At 44.8% G+C, this 17,269-nt stretch overlaps 1 long non-coding RNA gene across 2 annotated transcripts in view; it reads right to left on the bottom strand.

Moving 5' to 3' along the window:
- Positions 1-17,269, bottom strand: part of LOC149127614 (uncharacterized) — a 67,874-nt gene that overhangs the window by 29,018 nt on the left and 21,587 nt on the right. Inside the window, exon 2 of one of the 2 annotated variants that reach the window (XR_016231797.1) lies at positions 3,461-3,745. The exons of the other annotated variant lie outside the window; for it this stretch is intronic. This is a non-coding gene — a long non-coding RNA (uncharacterized LOC149127614). The remainder of the gene's footprint in view (positions 1-3,460; positions 3,746-17,269) is intronic. 2 annotated transcript variants of the gene reach the window in all.

Genomic DNA, 17,269 nt, shown 5'->3' with positions numbered 1-17,269 from the left:
CAGTTTCTTCCACCCTCCGCTGTATTCCCACCTCTGTGTTATTCATGTACAACCTCCTACCCAGCCCAAGAGACAAAAAGGAAAAGTGCCCCCCACCCCCACACAGTCGCCCAGCACCTCCCTCTCACAACCTCAGGGTAGTGCCCTTCTCGTGGTTCTATGAGAGGGTGTGGGTGTTACTCCATGAAAACACACACACAGCAAGAGTGGAGTCTACTAACCATACTTGTTTGTTAGAGCGGTCGGCCTTTTTGCAGCTCTCCTCTGGCTTACAGGAAAGACATAAATATGAAAAATGTGCTTTTAATCATATTTTCTTGGGCTCCTGTTCAAGTCCATGCTTAAAAGCTGGACGAAGGAAGCTCTAACAGTAACCACAGGCCCTTAGCCAGTACTGAGAAAACAATAAGGACCTGTGGTTCTACTTTTGCTTCCTAAGACCTCTGGAGTGGGTGATGGAGATGATAATGGAGATGGCAGAGCAGGATACAGCAGGGGGCGGGTGTGATTAATCTTCAGGCAACAAGCCAACAGGTTGCTTTGTGGTTTAAGACAAAAATCTGGATTAACTAATAAGGGTCTCAGGGGCCCTGGTGCCCCAAGCCTAACTCCATGGCCTTCCTATGAAGATATTTTGATTCGAGTTGCAAATATGCATTGAGAATCTGCTACATGCCAAGCACAGTGCTGGGCTTGGAGCTGAAGATGGACAATTGTCTCTTCTTGCTAGAAATTCATCCTGGCAGGCAGTCAGGACACTCTGGAAGAAGCTCTAATACTCAGGAATCTGCAGTAGATGCCAAGTTAACAGTGCAAACAGAGATGCACTGAGGAAAGAGAGAGGGGAGTAAGCAGAAAAGCACCGGAGCTTCAGAGGACAGAATCCGAGCCCAGAGCCACCTGACTAACTCACTAACTCTCAGCTTACTCAACTGTAACAGGAGAATGGTCACTTGGTGTGTGTGTGTGTGTGTATATATGACAGAGTTAGACAGTGAGAGAGACAAAGGTCTTCCTTCCATTGGTTCACTCCCCAAATGGCTGCTACGGCCGGGGCTACGCCGATCCAAAGCCAGGAACCAGGTGCTTCCTCCTGGTCTCCGGTGCAGGTGCAGGGCCCAAGCACTTGGGCCATCCTCCACTACCCTCCCGGGCCACATCAGAGAGCTGGACTGGAAGAGGAGCAGCTGGGGCTAGAACCCAGTGCCCATATGGGATGCCGGCACCGCAGGCGGAGGATTAGCCAAGTGAGCCATACTGCCAGCACCCACAATATATTTTTTTTAATTATTTATTTTTAAAAAGAGGGGTGGGGAGATTGATTCTATCTACTAATTCATTTCCTTAAAGATGCCCACAACATCTGGAGCTGGGCCACACTGAGGTCAGGGGCTGGAACTCAATCCGGATCTCCCACATGGGTGGCAGTGACCGAAGTACTTGGGAGTCATGGGATGTCGCCTCCTGTGGGGTACAGGGAAAGACAGAGTACAGAAAATGTGCTTTCGGCCGGCGCCGCGGCTCACTAGGCTAATCCTCCGCCTAGCGGCGCCGGCACATCGGGTTCTAGTCCCAGTTGGGGTGCCGGATTCTGTCCCGGCGCGGTGCGCCGGCCGCAGCGCACCAGCCGCGGCAGCCATTGGAGGGTGAACCAACGGCAAAGGAAGACCTTTCTCTCTGTCTCTCTCTCTCACTGTCCACTCTGCCTGTCAAAAAATATAAAAAATAAAAAAAGAAAACGTGCTTTCGATCACACCTGTCTGGACTCCTGATGTAGTAGTTCCCCTTGAGTGCTGTGATGGCTAATTTTATGTGTCAACTTGACTGAGCCACATGGTACCCAGACACGCAAACACTCTGAGTGTACCTGTCAGAGTGTTCTGAATGAGACTAACATCTGCATTGAACACTGAATGAAGCAGATTTTTTCCTTTAGTTATTATTAACATCTTGAGACTAAATGAGTTAGGATATTGCAAACGGTGGTTTTCGTGTCTGAGCAGCCCAGAGATAGGTATGAGGTTACTATGGGGTATATTTGGTTAACAGTAATCAGGTGCTGCACGACAAGGCCTCTGGGGGAGCAGAACACGCGCCCCCCCACCAGGGAGCAGAGCAGGCACCCGAGTTCCTGCCCACGCCACCCCACAGGAGCCCTGACACCACGTGGTCCTCCAGGACGCACAACCCTCTGCGGAGGACTCGACTCTGAGCTCCAGCTCTGCAGTTCTGAGGAACAGGTTGTTTAATTCCTACTAACCAGAAATATTGGTGATCACCTCTGTGTGGCTGTGCGTGACTTTCCGGATGCCTGGGGTCCTCACCCAAAGTGGGTGTGTTGCCTGCGCTGTAGCATGGTAGGCTAATCCTCTGCCTGTGGCGCTGGCATCCTATCTGGCCCTGATTCTGTCCCTGCTGCTCCTCTTCAATTGAGCTCTCTATTGATGGCCTGAGAAAGCACTGGAAGATGGCTGAGGAGCTTGGGCCCCTGCACTCCCATGGGAGACCCTGAAGAAAGTCCTGGTTCCTGGCTTCAGATCCGCCCAGCTCCAACCATTGCACCCATTTGGGGAGTGAACCAGCAGATGGAAGACCTTTATCTCTGTCTCTCCCTCTATCATTCTACCTCTCAAATAAATACATAAAATGAAATAAATGAATGAAAAGCTGGTGTGTCCTGAAAACCCTGCTATTGGTGAGAACAGACGTCAGGTAGCAGCAGGCACCTGGCTTCCTGACCCTGGCTACAAAGCTTTTGTGCTTGACATGAGATCAGATCATAATTGTGAATTTCCGTATCTTCCTTCTTTTTTTTCCAAATGCTCTTGAGAAAAGAGAGATAACTGCAGAACCTTCTCTCAATAGATTAGCAATGAGTTATTTTGGTTTAATTTCATGCTAATCTTATCCTCAAATCAGATGGCAATGTTTCATTCAAACCCTGTCTGACTTACACCTCTCCCAGCATGGCGTGTGAATTCTCATGTTCAGACTCACTTTCCCTCTGGGACCAGGATAAGGGTTCTTAGAGAAGCCCAAGATTCACCACTGAGGCAAATGTGAACACACAAAAGCTAGGGAAGATGTCTTCATACAAAAGTCCCCAGCAAGCAGCTCAACAAGGTCAAGTGAAGACCTTGACTCCCCTGTGGGCAAATGGAAGCAATTCCGTAAATTACTGGTGAGAATGTGATGGGACTTCTCCACACACTGACAGGCAGGGGCAGGAGACCACCACATTTATCCTGGCAATGTGTGAGCCTGGGCTTCCATGGGGAGTGCCTTTCGTAACAGGGAACTTAGCTATTATCATTGACGTGAACTACAGCCCACCACAAAGGTAGTCCAAAAGGGTCAGCTGGCAAAATGCAGGTCCTCTTTAAGCTGCCGGGACACCCCACGCCCACCTCTGGCTGAAAAGTTGACAGTCACCATCAGCCGACCCATGACCCCAAGATACCTCAGGAGACGCAAGCGAAGACCACACCGGAAATGACATGAGGTAAAGGTGAGATTTGCACTCCAGAGAACAGGACACCTGCCTGTTGCCAGTAGGAATTTGCACATGCCATAGACTCACGTGCGGAAGGAGGAGACTCCATTTCTAGCAGGAACTCTGGGTGTTAGCTGGCAGCAGTAATGTGATCCAGTCAGTTCCTAGTAAGCTTGGCCACTTCAGTTGTATACTCAGTCAGATTAAGGGTTCTGTCTCTCTCTGCCATTCTCCCAACGTGCAGTCTAAATTCTGGGAGCACAAAATGGCATTTGGGGGTCAGTGGGGCAGGAACGTCTGCTTCACAGCCATCTCCTGTCCCCTGCTGGCCTCTGCTAGTGATGTGCCATGTCCCCCCAGGCCCCTGCACTGGTTGGTATGGAACCATGGTCTAATCAGATCCCACACTGGACAGAATTCCTCATCTCTGCCACTGCACTCCCTTGGGCCCAAATACCTTGCATAGTTAACCATGTGCCCTTACTTGGGCACACATGGAAGACTGGAAGCTTATCCCACTCTCACCCTGAGGCCACAGGAGGCTTGGCAGTCAACAGTTACTCAGTCCTCCCTGCCATGCCAACAGTCATGGGTAGAATGTGTTTCCAGGCCACAGTGGTACAAAAACATCAACAAGACTGCTTCCTCCAACTTCCTGTCCGAGCAAACATGGGAGTTTCCCACCAGACGTTCCTCCCTGTTGGGCAATACTTGAACCAGGCATCATGGGTGCCCTCTGCTCTCAGATGTCCACCTGACCAGGGGCTCTCTTATCAGCTGCAATGACTGAATACCACAACTGGGTGCTAAAGCAATCGAATCATGTTTCCTCACAGTTGCAAAGCTTAAGGTGCCAGCAGGGTCAATGTGTAGAGAGGGCTCTCTCCTTGGGTTACAGATGGCACCTTCTTGCCATGTCCTCACAGGGTAGAGATAGAAACACGCATGTACTCTTTCCTTTCTCTGAGGCTTCCAATTCTGCCAGATAAGGATCCCAACCTTACACGTTCCTAACTGCCCTACACTCCCATTGTGGGTCACAGTTTCAGCGTGTAAAGTCTGGGGCTATGCCACTTACTACACAGCAGAGTCCCATCACTCTCCTCGGGAGCGAGGTCCAGGTGCAGGAATAACCAGGGTCCAAGTCAAGGTTCCTCCTCTAGCCTAGGGGCCTGGACTGACCCTAGCTAGAAGTGTAAATAGTGCACTGCTGGCACGCTGCCAGGAGCGCTCATTTACGAATAGCGGGCGGCATCTGAGGAGCAGCAGTAGCAGTGCGTCCCTGCCAACCCTCAGCTGCTGACTCGAAGCTGACACAGCGTGCAGGCCCAGTGCTCAGGCCAGGACGCGGTGCATGGCCACACATCCTTTGCTAAACTTACGTCTCTGATCTGATCTTCCAATGCGTCTTATGCGCAGGACTTTTCAAAGGCAGCAGAGCCAAGGACCCCATGAAAACTGGGCAGTGAGAAAGAGGTTCCTTTGCATAATACTTGTGATTTGGAGTCCATATGAAGACATTATTGCAGGCCGGCGCCGCGGCTCACTAGGCTAATCCTCCACCTAGCAGCGCCGGCACACCGGGTTCTAGTCCCAGTCGGGGTGCCGGATTCTGTCCTGGTTGCCCCTCTTCCAGGCCAGCTCTCTGCTATGGCCCAGGAGTTTAGTGGAGGATGGCCCAAGTACTTGGGCCCTGCACCCACATGGGAGACCAGGAGAAGCACCTGGCTCCTGGCTTCGGATCAGTGTGATGCGCCGGCTGCAGTGCGCCGGCTGCAGTGCGCCAGCCGCGGCAGCCATTGGAGGGTGAACCAACAGCAAAAGGAAGACCTTTCTCTCTCTCTCTCTCTCTCTCTCTCTGTCTACTCTGACTGTCAATAAATAAATAAATATAAAAATAATAAAAAAAGACATTATTACTTTCCTTTTTAAAGTTTTATTTGTTTGAAAGGTAGCTACCCAAAGTAAGAGAGAGAAAGAGAGAGAGATCTTCCATCTGCTGGTTCACTTCCCAAATGGCCACAATGGCCGGGGCTGGCCAAGCAGAAGCCAGAAGTATGGGTCTCCCCTGTGTGTGGCAATGGCCCCAGTACTTGCGCCACCTTCTTGCTGCCTGCCCTGGTGCATTAGCAGAGAGCTGAACTGGAAATGGAGCATCTGGGACTCAAACCAGTGTTCCAGTATGGGATGAGAGCATTGCAGGAGGCATCTTAACCTGCTGTACCACAGGCCTGCCCCGGTTTTTTTTGTTTGTTTGTTTTGTTTTTGTTTTGTTTTGTTTTGTTTTGTTTTAGATCTGCCACTAGGGACAGGCATTTGGCACAGTGGTTAAGTGGCCCCTTGAGACGTCCACATCCCAAATCTCACTGCCTGGTTTGAGTCTCAGATCTTCCATTTCTGAGACAGGAAGGCAGAGGGAGTAGTTGTGCCTCCTGGGGGTCATTCCTGATATCTCAAGGCCTACAGGACATGGGTTTGGTTCCCCTTGCGCTGAAGATAAACAAACACATGCCTGGACCAGGTTTATATCAGTTTAGGGGTCCAAGGCTGACCTAAGTTGACTTATGGCTCATCAAATGCTCATTGTAATGCTAAATGACACAGCTACCAGCCACCATGACAGGAAGCATCAGGCCATATAAGGAGGAAAAACGCACAGTAGCTAGATTCTTGGAAATATCTCCCTACTTCCCAGAAAATCCATCAATATCCTCCCACCTTATGAGAATAATTCTCTTATTAAAAATTACCTCCTCTTTCATTAAGTGACCCACACAATGTTAACACAGTTCAGAGACAGGGTCACTACCCTCCAAATAGGCCTCACTCTGTCTGTAGAATGTGTTTCTGCTTGCGCTGACTGTTCACTATCCTATTCTCACTGATACTCTTCTTCGACTCACTGCTGAATTCCTACTTGAAGCAAAGTCAAGGACCTGGGTGAGTCCTGGAAAGCCCTCAGTGCCCAGCCACAATCCACCTTTCTACTAATATTCACCATGGGAGGCAGTTCAAGTACTTGGTCCTCTGCCACCCACGTAGAAGAGACCCAGACTGAGTTCTGGGCTCCTAGCTTCAGCCTGGTCGAACCCTGGCTGCTGTAGGCATTTGGAGAGTGAACTAGCAGATGTAAGATTTCCATCTATCTCTTTATCTCTCTGTGTCTCTCTGGCTTTCAAATAAAACCAAAATAAATATATATTTTTAAAATCTACAGTTATTACATGAAAATAAAAAGGGAACAGAGCACACTAAAAACAAAATCAATGAGACTAAAAAGAGAGCTCATGAAGAACTGTCTGGCGTGGGTCAAAATCAGTCAGTAACCTTGGACTCAAACTTGATACTCACCAACTCACAAGAGGCCAAACCACTCTACCACACACCACAGAAGAAGGTGTGCACACACCACCCAAGAAGGGATGAGGATTCTCACCCGAGGGTGGGGAAACCCTGCGTCTACCACCTGGCTCCGTGGGGATGTTCCAGTATGCTCAATGGCTCTTGGAGGTTCAGAGGCCACGGGGTAGGAGAGGAAGAAGATGCAGGGCAGAAAGAGTGGATCAAGGATTCCAAGAGGGCAGATTAGGAAGCGACATGCTTCACTGGGATAAGGATAAATAGCGAAGAAAAAATTGTAGGAAGTGCACTGTCGGGGGAGAACTGGAGAGAAAAGCGCACTGGTAGTCCTACGGGAGGAGGTGAAAAGGCCTGGAGCTGTATGAGGGTGCAGACAGGGAGCAGGAGCAGGAGCACAGCTGTAGCGCCCAGCAGTTTGAGACAGAGATGAGACCGGACTGCAGCAGCCCATGGTACACAGCCAGAGGGAGCGCATGGTATGGCTCTGGCTCTGAGTCCTGGGGTTGGGTGCTTCCTGGCGGTTGCCCACAAACCCAGGGGAAGTAGAGGGAGATGTATGTTTCCCTGCAATTTCCCCAAAACAGCGCCCGCTGCTTGGCTGAGAGAGCGTGGGTGCCATTTTGGATTAGGGAAGCAGCCACAGAAGGCTCTGGCTGCACACATAGCAGATGACTGAGACAGGACAACTAATCGGCAGTGTGGCAGCAGTGGCAGGCAGGCAGCATCGTTCAGCCAGAGGCTCTTGTGTGCACATGTGATACAGATTCTAGCAGAGAGAACGGGCTGCAGTCCCCACTGACTTTAAGCCTGGCTGGGAGATAGCAAGATGCCTAGGTGGAGCTTCTCAGGGGAGTATCTGCCTGGACAGGCTAGCTCAACAAAGAGAAACCTCTGGACACAGTTACTGTAGAAGCCTTGTGTGCCGAGTCCTTGGGAACTCCATGGTTTCATGAAAAAACGCAGAGTGTAGCTGGGTGTTGATATCTACCCCACCCAAATTAGGTATTACCCTGGAAACTCACCTCACCCTGGAGCACTGACCAGAACTCCCTGGCCACACCCATCACACATCTCTTAGTATTTGCTGAAAAAGCAGACATTCCACTAAGCCACAGATTCATAACTCAAAGATAAAAGCCAACAGAAGAAAAAAACAAATCAACTTCACAAATGCCTAAAAGTAAATGCAGAAATTCAAGAAACAAGAATAAGGAAGACACTATGACCCCTGCACCCCCACAAAGGAACACAACATTTCAATACTCGAATGTGAAGATGAAGGATTGAGGAAATGCCTGAAATGGAATTCAAAAAATAACTGATAGTATTACTCAAACTAATACTAAAGAAAACCATACATGACACAAATGAAAAATTTTCCCATGAAATTGAGATTTTAAAGAGAAATAAAAATGAAATATCTGAAATTAAGAATTCAATAGATCAAATAAAAAATGTGGAGGAAAGCCTCAACAACAAACTTGGTGAGGCAGAAGAAAGAATATCCAAACCAGAAGACAAATCTTTGGAAATCTTATAGTCAGACCAAAAAAAAAAATAGAAAACATAAAAAGATAGTGTTGGAGATCTATGGGATACTATCAAACAACCTAACATATGGGTCTTAGGAGTTCCTGAAGGTGTGGAAAAAGACAATGAACAAGAAAGCATTTTTAATGAAATAATTACAGAAAACTTCCTAATTGGGAGAAAGAAAGGGGCATCCAAGTACAGAAGCACTCCTTATAGTCATGAACTTATAGTATAGAACTCCTTATAGTCATGAAAAGAAAAGATCTTCACTACAACAATTGTAATCAAACTTTCAGCAATAAAACTGAAAAAAGGAAAGGTTTTAAAATATACATGAGAAAAATACCAGATAACTTTGAGAGGATCTCCAATTAGAATGACAGCAGATTTCTCATCAGAAACCCTACAGGCTAGGAGAGAATGACGAGATATAGCCCAAGTCTTAAGAGAAAAGAAATGTCAACCCAGAATATTACACCCTGCAAAGCTCTCAATTTGACTTAAGGTACAATAAAGATCTTTTATAACAAACAGAAATTGAAAGAATTTGTCATCACTCACACAACCTTACAAAAAATGCTCAAGGATCTGCCACACACAGAAACACAGAAAGACGGCCATCATTATGAAATGATGAGAAGGTAGAAAATCCCCCAGTAGAAGTACACAAGAAATCCAAAGTAAACAATAGGAATACTTATGAAAAATAGCAGGGCTAAGTCATTACTTATCAATAGTCACCTTGAATGTAAATGACTCCAACTCTCCAATTAAAAGATATAGACTGGCTGAATGGATTAAAAAACAAAACCCATCTATTCGCTGCCTACAAGAAATACATCTCACCAACAAAGATATGTGCAGACTGAAAATAAAAGGACAGAAAAAGATATTCCATACTAACAGAAACCAAAAAAGAAGTGGTGTTGTCATTTAATAGCAGGCAAAATAAACTGTAACACAAAAACTTAAAAGCAACAAAGAAGGGCACTATGTAATGATTAAAGGATCAACTCAACAGGAAGATGTGACTATAATAAATGCATATGCACCCAGTTACAGGGCACCTGGCTATTTAAAAGAAACTAAAGGGAACTAAAGGGAGACATAGACTCCAATACAATAGAAACAGAGGACTTTAATACCCCACTTTCAGCAATGGACAGTTCAACCAGACAGAAAATCACCAAGGAAACAGCGTTAATTGACACTACAGAACAAATGGATCAAATGGATATCTACAGAACCTTACACCCTACAGTGGCAGAATACACATTCTTCTCATCAGTGCATGGAACTTTCTCTAGGATAGACCATATGCTAGGTCATAAAGCAAGTCTCAGCAAATTCAAAAAAGTTGAAATCATGCCATGCATTTTCTCTGACCACAACGGAATAAAGCTGGAAATCAACAAGTCAAGAATCTTTAGATCATATGAAAATACAGGGAGACTGAACAACATGCTCCTGAATGCACAGTGGGTCACTCGAGAAATCAAAAAATTTCTGGAAACAAATGAGCACGAAAATACAGCATATTAAAACCTATGGGATATGGCAAAAGTAGTATTAAGAGGGTAATTTATAGCATTGGGTGCCTACATGAAGAAATTGGAAAGGTACCAAATAAATGATCAATGTGTTTCAAGGATCTAGAAAAACAACAATTCAAACCCAAAATTAGTAGGAAGAAAGAAATGATTAAAATTAGAGAATAAACAAAATTTAAACAAAAAAATCAGTGAAATAAAGACCCAGTTTTTAAAAAAAAAAAAATTGATATACCATTAGACCAATTAACCAAAAAAATTAGAAAGAAGACCCAAATCAATAAAATTAGAGATGAAAAAGGACATGTAAAAACAGACACCACAGAAAAAAAAAAGAATCATAAGAAATTACTACAAAGAGCTGTATGCCAACAAACCAGGAAACCTAAAAGAAATAGATAGATTGCTGAACACACATACCTACCTAAACTGAGTCATGTAGACAGAGAAAACCTAAACAGACCAGTAACCAAGACAGAAACTGAGCCAATAAAGATCCTCCCAAACAAAGAAAAGCCCAGGACCAGATAGCCTCATGGCTGAATTCTACCAGATATTTAAAGAAATAATTCCAATTCCTTTCATGCTATTCAAAACAACTAAAAGGTGGGGTGGAATCCTCCCAAACTCCTTCTATGAAGTCTGTATCACTTTAATACCTAAACCTGAAAAAGATGCAACAGAGAATGATAACTGTAGAACAATATCCCCATTGAACATAGATGCAAAAATCATCAACAAAATATTACCTAATGGAATCCAACAACATATCAGAAAGATCATTCACCGGGACCAAGTGGGATTTATCCCTGTCATGCAGGGATGGTTCAGCATTCGCAAATCAATAAATGTAATACACCACATTAACAAATGGAAGAACAAAACCATATGGTTATCTTAATAGTTGCAGAGAAAGCATTTGATAACATACAATATCCTTTAAGATGAAAACCTGAAATCCATGGAGCAAGGACAGTCTCTTTAACAAATGGTGCTGGGGAAACTGGATCTTCATGTGCAGAAGGATGAAACTTTACCCCTACCTTATACCTCACACACTCAAAATGGATCAAAGACCTAAATCTGTAACCTGACACCATCAAATCATTAGAGAACACTGGGGAAACTCTGCAAGATATTGGCATAGGCAAAGAGTTCTTGGAAAAGACCCCAGAGGCACAGGCAATCAAAATCAAAATAGACATTTGGGATTACATCAAGCCAAGAAGCTTCTGCACTACAAAAGAAACACTCAGCAAAATGAAGAGGCAACCAACAGAATGGGAGAAATTATCTCCAAGCTACACAACTGATAAAGGGTTAACATCCAGAATCTATAAAGAGCTCAAGAAATTCAACAACAACAAAATAAACAATCCACTTAAAAAATGAGCAAAGCACTTGAACAGGCATTTTTCAAGAGAGGAAATTCAAATGGCCAACAGACACTTGAGAAAATGCTCAGGATCACTAGCCATCAGAGAAATGCAAATCAAAAACACAATAAGGTGTCCCCTCACTCCAGTTAGAATGGCTCTCATACAGAAATTAAATGACAAATGCTGATGAGGATGTGGGAAAAGAGTTACCCTGGTCCATTGTAGTTGGGAATGTAAACTGGTGCAGCCACTGTGGAAGACAGTATGGAGACACCTCAGAAACCTGAATATAGACCTACCGTATGATCCAGCCATCCCACTCTTGGGGATTTACCCAAACTAAAAGAAATCGGCATCTGAAAGTGTTATCTGTACTCCCATGCTCACTGCAACGCAATTCACAATAGCTAAGCTATGGAATCAACCCAGATGTCCATCAACTGTTGACTAGATAAAGAAATTATGGTATATATACAATATGGAGTACCACTCAGCTGTAAAAATAAAATTGAAATCCTGTCTTTTGCAGCAAGATGGATGCATCTGGAAACCATTATATTTAGTGAAATAAGCTACTCCCAAAAAGGCTAATATCATATGTTTTTCCTCATCTGATGTACCTAACAGAGTACTGAAATATAATGCACTGGAGTGAAATAGGCATTTTGAGAATCAATGGCTGCTTATAGCCCTTGTCTCTTCCACTGAGGAACAGTGTTTTGTGTTCTTTCTCTTCATACTATTTGTTGAAATTTTTAACATAGAATAGGGTTAGCTACATGATAATTAAGTATACTGAAAATATATCATTGCAAAAACTAAGAGTGGGACACCAAGAGGGAGGCATAGGAAGTGTTAGAGTGTGTGGGTGGGAGCGAAGAGAGGGGGGAAGTGCCACTATGTTACTAAATCTGTATATATGAAACTTGTATAACTTACATAAAATTATAAATAAAATGTAAGGGAGACTGCTTCCTAGGGCTGCTGTAACAAAGCACCCTAAACCAAGGGCCTCACAACAACAGAAATAATGTTGCCCCACGGGTATGGAGTCTGGGAAGCCCAGCACCAAGCTGTCTTAGGGGCTGGTTCTTTCTGAGAGCCAAGAGGAAGAATCTGCTGCTCTCCTCGTGGCTCCCTTAGTGTCTTCAGCTTGGAGATGAGGCTTCTGCCCTCATCCTCACACGGCCTTCTCCTCGTGTGTCCATGTTCCCCTCTTCATAAGGACATCAGGAATGCTGGCTGCACCCTCATGACCTCATCATAACTACAGCCTCATTTCCAAATGAGGGCCTTTTCTGAGCTGCTGACAGAGTGGCAGTGGATGACATCATTTAATGCCGAGCATTTGCCAGTTTCAAAGCCCCTTGGACTACATAAAGTCCATTATTTTTCAAGCACCACAATTTTATCTAATCAAAGTTTTATGAGCTGCAAGACCCTTGATGAAGATCCAAAGATCCAAAAAAGCTGTCTATTTCTATGCCTGAGTTCCATGAAGAATGAACAGCCATGTAGCAGTGTGACTGGGCAAAGGGCTGTGATCTCATAGGAAGGGGCTGAGGGTGACACCTGTCATGCAGGTTCTTCTGGGCCTCTGTGACACTCCTGGCCCCCTATGCCCAGGTCGCAGGCAAGACACCTCTGGAAGGAAAGTCTTCAAGGGATCCAGGAGAGAGAGCAACATTTCAAGGCTTTATGGCTTGTTTAGTTTCCATGGCCTGCCTTGGGGAAGGGGAATTCTGGTTTCTGGGTGGCTTCCAGGGAGGGAAGAGGGTGAAACACAGGAAGAAGGCCCAAAAGCCCTTGCTTCAGAGGCCTTCCAATCTCCTTCCATTCAAAGGGCCCAGCATGCCAGTGCATCCTCCTTTGAGGTATCCAGGTCTGTGCCCCAACATGAATACAACCCTCTCTCCCTGGCTCCAGCTTGCCTGAGAGTGTTCTGGCATTGATTCATGGTACTGGCCTGCATTCCACAATCCGGCTCAGTCACACCTACACTGCTACCAATTCTGTCTTGCTACAGACTGATCTGTTATGGTTCTTTTCTCATTGTGATAAATAAATGATAGCCATCTTCTCTAAAAGAAAACTAGCAGCACTCGAAAACTACAACCAACCTCAGTGCAACACTGAGCATAAAGCATATCTGGGATTTCTGGAACTCCCATTCCATGTGTGCTCATGTATCACGGACTGACAGCCAAAATTTTTGTGTAAAATGGAATTGATAATGTGGGGTTTTTTTTTACAATAAATGCTAGCTTTATTACCCTTTGATGACTGACATTACAGATTATTGAGAAGTATTTCTGGAGGTTAAGATGGCAGAGTAGGAAGGGAGCTTACTGCTCTAGTCTAGGAGAAAATAGTTTTTAAAAAATGGAGAGAGTACAGTCTCAGGGAAGAGTTAGGGAGAAAACAGCAGAGGAAACCCCACGCAATTTAGGACACTGTGGACCTATGTGGAGGGTGTGGCTGTGCACAACTAAGGACCCCAGCAGCCAAGAGTCTCTGCAACAGCTTTAGAGAGTGAGGCAAGACCAGTCTGCAGCAGCCCAAGCCACTGGTGATTAAGCCACAGGAAAGAGCCTGGAGGGAATCCCCATGGGGGATAGTATACCTGCCAAACTAGAGGAAAAATAAAAGGGGGAGTGGGTACATGTCTCTATCCTCAATCACTCTGCAACAGCACCCTGAAACAAGCTGACCGAGAGGGGCACCATGTTGGACATATGTTAACACTTGCACCAGCTCATGTCCACAACCAACAACCAGCCAAGCAAATTCTTGACTCTGGTGGGGAGAACTGACAGGGGCTGGGTGCTCTTGACTGCGTGAGGCTTGTGTGCCAGAACTGTGAGAATAATGAGGTTGCATGAGGCCTCAGGGCGTAGCTGGGACTTTGGTAGTCATTGTGGGAAGCTCCACACCCTCAGGGCTCCCTGGTTCCCTGGTGAGGGACATTGCTGTGGAATCTGTACTTACACCAAGGACTGCACAGATCCTTTGTATGGTTCCTGTGGCAGCATGGATGAATATTATACCCACTGGGGCTAGCACCCAGGGAATGGTCTCCTTTGAGGAGAGGAGTCTACACCAACAGAGCAAAACAAACCTCCCCTCTGATTAAAAAAAAAGAAAGAAAAATATTTGTCATGCCAAACCTGGGTGTCATCTTGGATACTCCCTTCACCCTAGAGCACTGAACAGAGCTCCCTGACCACATGCACCACATGTCTCCAGGTATTCACTGCAAAAGTAGACACTCCACTAATCCACAGAGGCATACTCCAAAGACAAAAGCTGCCACAGTGAAAACACAAAGAAACCAACGAGTATGTCCACAATTGCCAAATAAACATGCCAATTCAAGAAATAAGATTAAGGAAGACAACATGACGTACCAAGAAGAACACAACACTTCAATGCTAGATTCTGAAGACGAAGAGATTGAAGAAATGCCAGAAATGGAATTCAAAAAATTGATCGTAGGATAACTCAGAAGTAAGCAAAAGCAAATGCAGGGAAGTTTCCAAGATAGCAGAGGGAGGGGGGATGGAGCTTACTGCTCTGGTCTAGGAGAGGGCAGCTTAAAAAAAGTGGAGAGTACAGTCTCAGGGAAGAGTTAGGGAGAAAACGGGGAAGGAAATCCTACCCAAATAGGAGAGACACATGGAGGTCATGATGTCCATGGCTCAGGATTCCAGCAGCTGAGAGCTTCCACACCAGCATGAGAGAGGGAGGTGAGATCACACAGCAGCAGCCCAAGCCACTGGCGATATAGCTGCAGGAAGAGCCTAGAGGGAACCCGGCTTGGAGTCCTGTGGGGTATATTGTACCTACCAAAATAGAGGGAAAAATAGGAGAGACATGTTTCTCTCCTCCATCACCTTACAACAGTGTCCTGTAACAAGCTGATAGAGTGGGCGCCATTTGGAACATACTTAACAGCTGTACCAGCTTGTGTCTGTGCCCAGCAACCAGCCAAGTAAAACTCCTGACTCTGGTGAGGAAAACTAACAGGGGGTGAGTGCTCATGAATGTAGGAGGCTTATGTACCAGAACTGTAAAAAAAATAAAAATAAAAAACTGAGGCCGAGGCTGTGTAGAAGGACTCACAGTGTGGCTGGGACTTTGAGCAGTCACTGTGCTCAAATGTTCAGCATTCCCCGGTTCACCTGGTAAGGGACATTGCTGGGGAATTTGAGCTTATACTGAAGACTGCACAGATCCTTTGTGTGGTCCTAGGGACAGAGCAGACGAATGTTATACCCACTGGGGAAAGCGCTCAGGCACTGGTCTCCTTTGAGGAGAAGAGCTCAGCTGAGCAGAATAAATCTCCCTTCTGATAAAAAGAGAGAGATTGGTTTACCATACCAAACCTGGGTGTGTCACTTAGGCATGCCATTCACCCTGGAGAACTGAGCAGAGCTCCCTGGCCACATCCACTACAAGCCTATAGATATTCACTGAAAACAGACACTCCACATATCCACAGAGGGATAGTACAAAGATAAAAGCTGACACAATGGAAAAAACAAAGAAGAAACCAACAAGTATCTCCACAAATGCCAAATAATAAATGCACCAATTCAAGAAACAAGAATAAGGAAGATAATGTGACATCCCGAAAAGAACACTTAAGTACTAGATTGTGAAGATGATGAGATGGAAGAAATGCCAGAAATGGAATTCAACAAACTGATCACAAGATTACACAGAAGTAATCAAGAGCAAATGCATGGGCTACTGAATTCTGTATATGACATAAAAGAAGATTTCGCCCATGAAACTGAGATCTTAAAGAGAAATCAAAATCAAGAATTCAATAAAACAAATAAAAAATGCAGTGGAAAGCCTCAACAACAGAATCAGTGAAGCAGAAGAAAGAATAACCGACTTAGAAGATAAATGATGGGAAATTACACAGTCAAACCAAAAACAAGAAGAGGAAATTAGAAACTAAAACACTGTTGGGAATCTACAGGATACTATCAAATGACCCAACATATGGCCTCTAGGAGTTCCTGAAGCCATGGAAAGAGAAAGGATTAGAAGGCCTTTCTGGTGAAATAACAACAGAAAACTTCCTTAATTTGGAGAAAGAAAGTGACATCCAAGTACAGTAGGCACATAGAATTCCTAATAGACATGACCAGAAAAGATCTTCACCATGAACACTGTCAAACTCACCACAGCAAAACAAAACGAAAAAAGATTCTAAAATTTTCACAAGAGAAATGCCAGATTACTTTCAGAGGATCTCCAATTAGACTCACAGAAGACTTCTCATCAGAAACCCTATAGGCTAGGAGAGAATGGCAAGATATATTTCAAGTCTTACAAGAAAAGAACTGTCAACCCAAAATACTATACCCTGCAAAGCTCTCAATTATGAATTAAGGTGAAATAAAGACCTTCCATAACAGAAATTGAAAGAACTTGTCACCACCCATCTGGCAGTACAGAAGATGCTTAAGGATGTGCTACACACAGAAACAAAGAAACATGGTCATCACTATGAAAGAGGGTAAAGGAAAGAAATCCCCCAGTAAAAGTTCAAAGGAAATTCAAAGTAAAAAATAAGAATATATTTGGGAAAATGGCAGGGCAAAGTCGTAACTTATATAAATAGTCACCTGGAATGTAAATGGCTTCAACTCTCCAGTTAAAAGACACAGGCTGGCTGAATAGATTAAAAAAGGAAACCAATCTGTTTTCTGCCTGCAAGAAACATATTTCAGCAACAAAGATGCACACAGACTGAAAGTGAAAGGATGGAAAGATATTCCATGCCAACAGAAACCAAAAAAGAGCTGGTGTATCAATCCTAATATCAGATAAAATAGACTTTAACACAAAAACTTTAAAGAGATGAAGAAGGTTACTATGTAATGATTAAGGGATCAATCCAACAAGAAGATGTAACTATTATAAACATATATGCACCT

The sequence above is a fragment of the Oryctolagus cuniculus genome, chromosome 3, assembly GCF_051225735.1.
Source record: "Oryctolagus cuniculus isolate XC-2025 breed Fujian yellow rabbit chromosome 3, ASM5122573v1, whole genome shotgun sequence".
Lineage (NCBI taxonomy): Eukaryota > Metazoa > Chordata > Mammalia > Lagomorpha > Leporidae > Oryctolagus > Oryctolagus cuniculus.
This window is presented reverse-complemented; position numbering and strand designations above follow the sequence as displayed.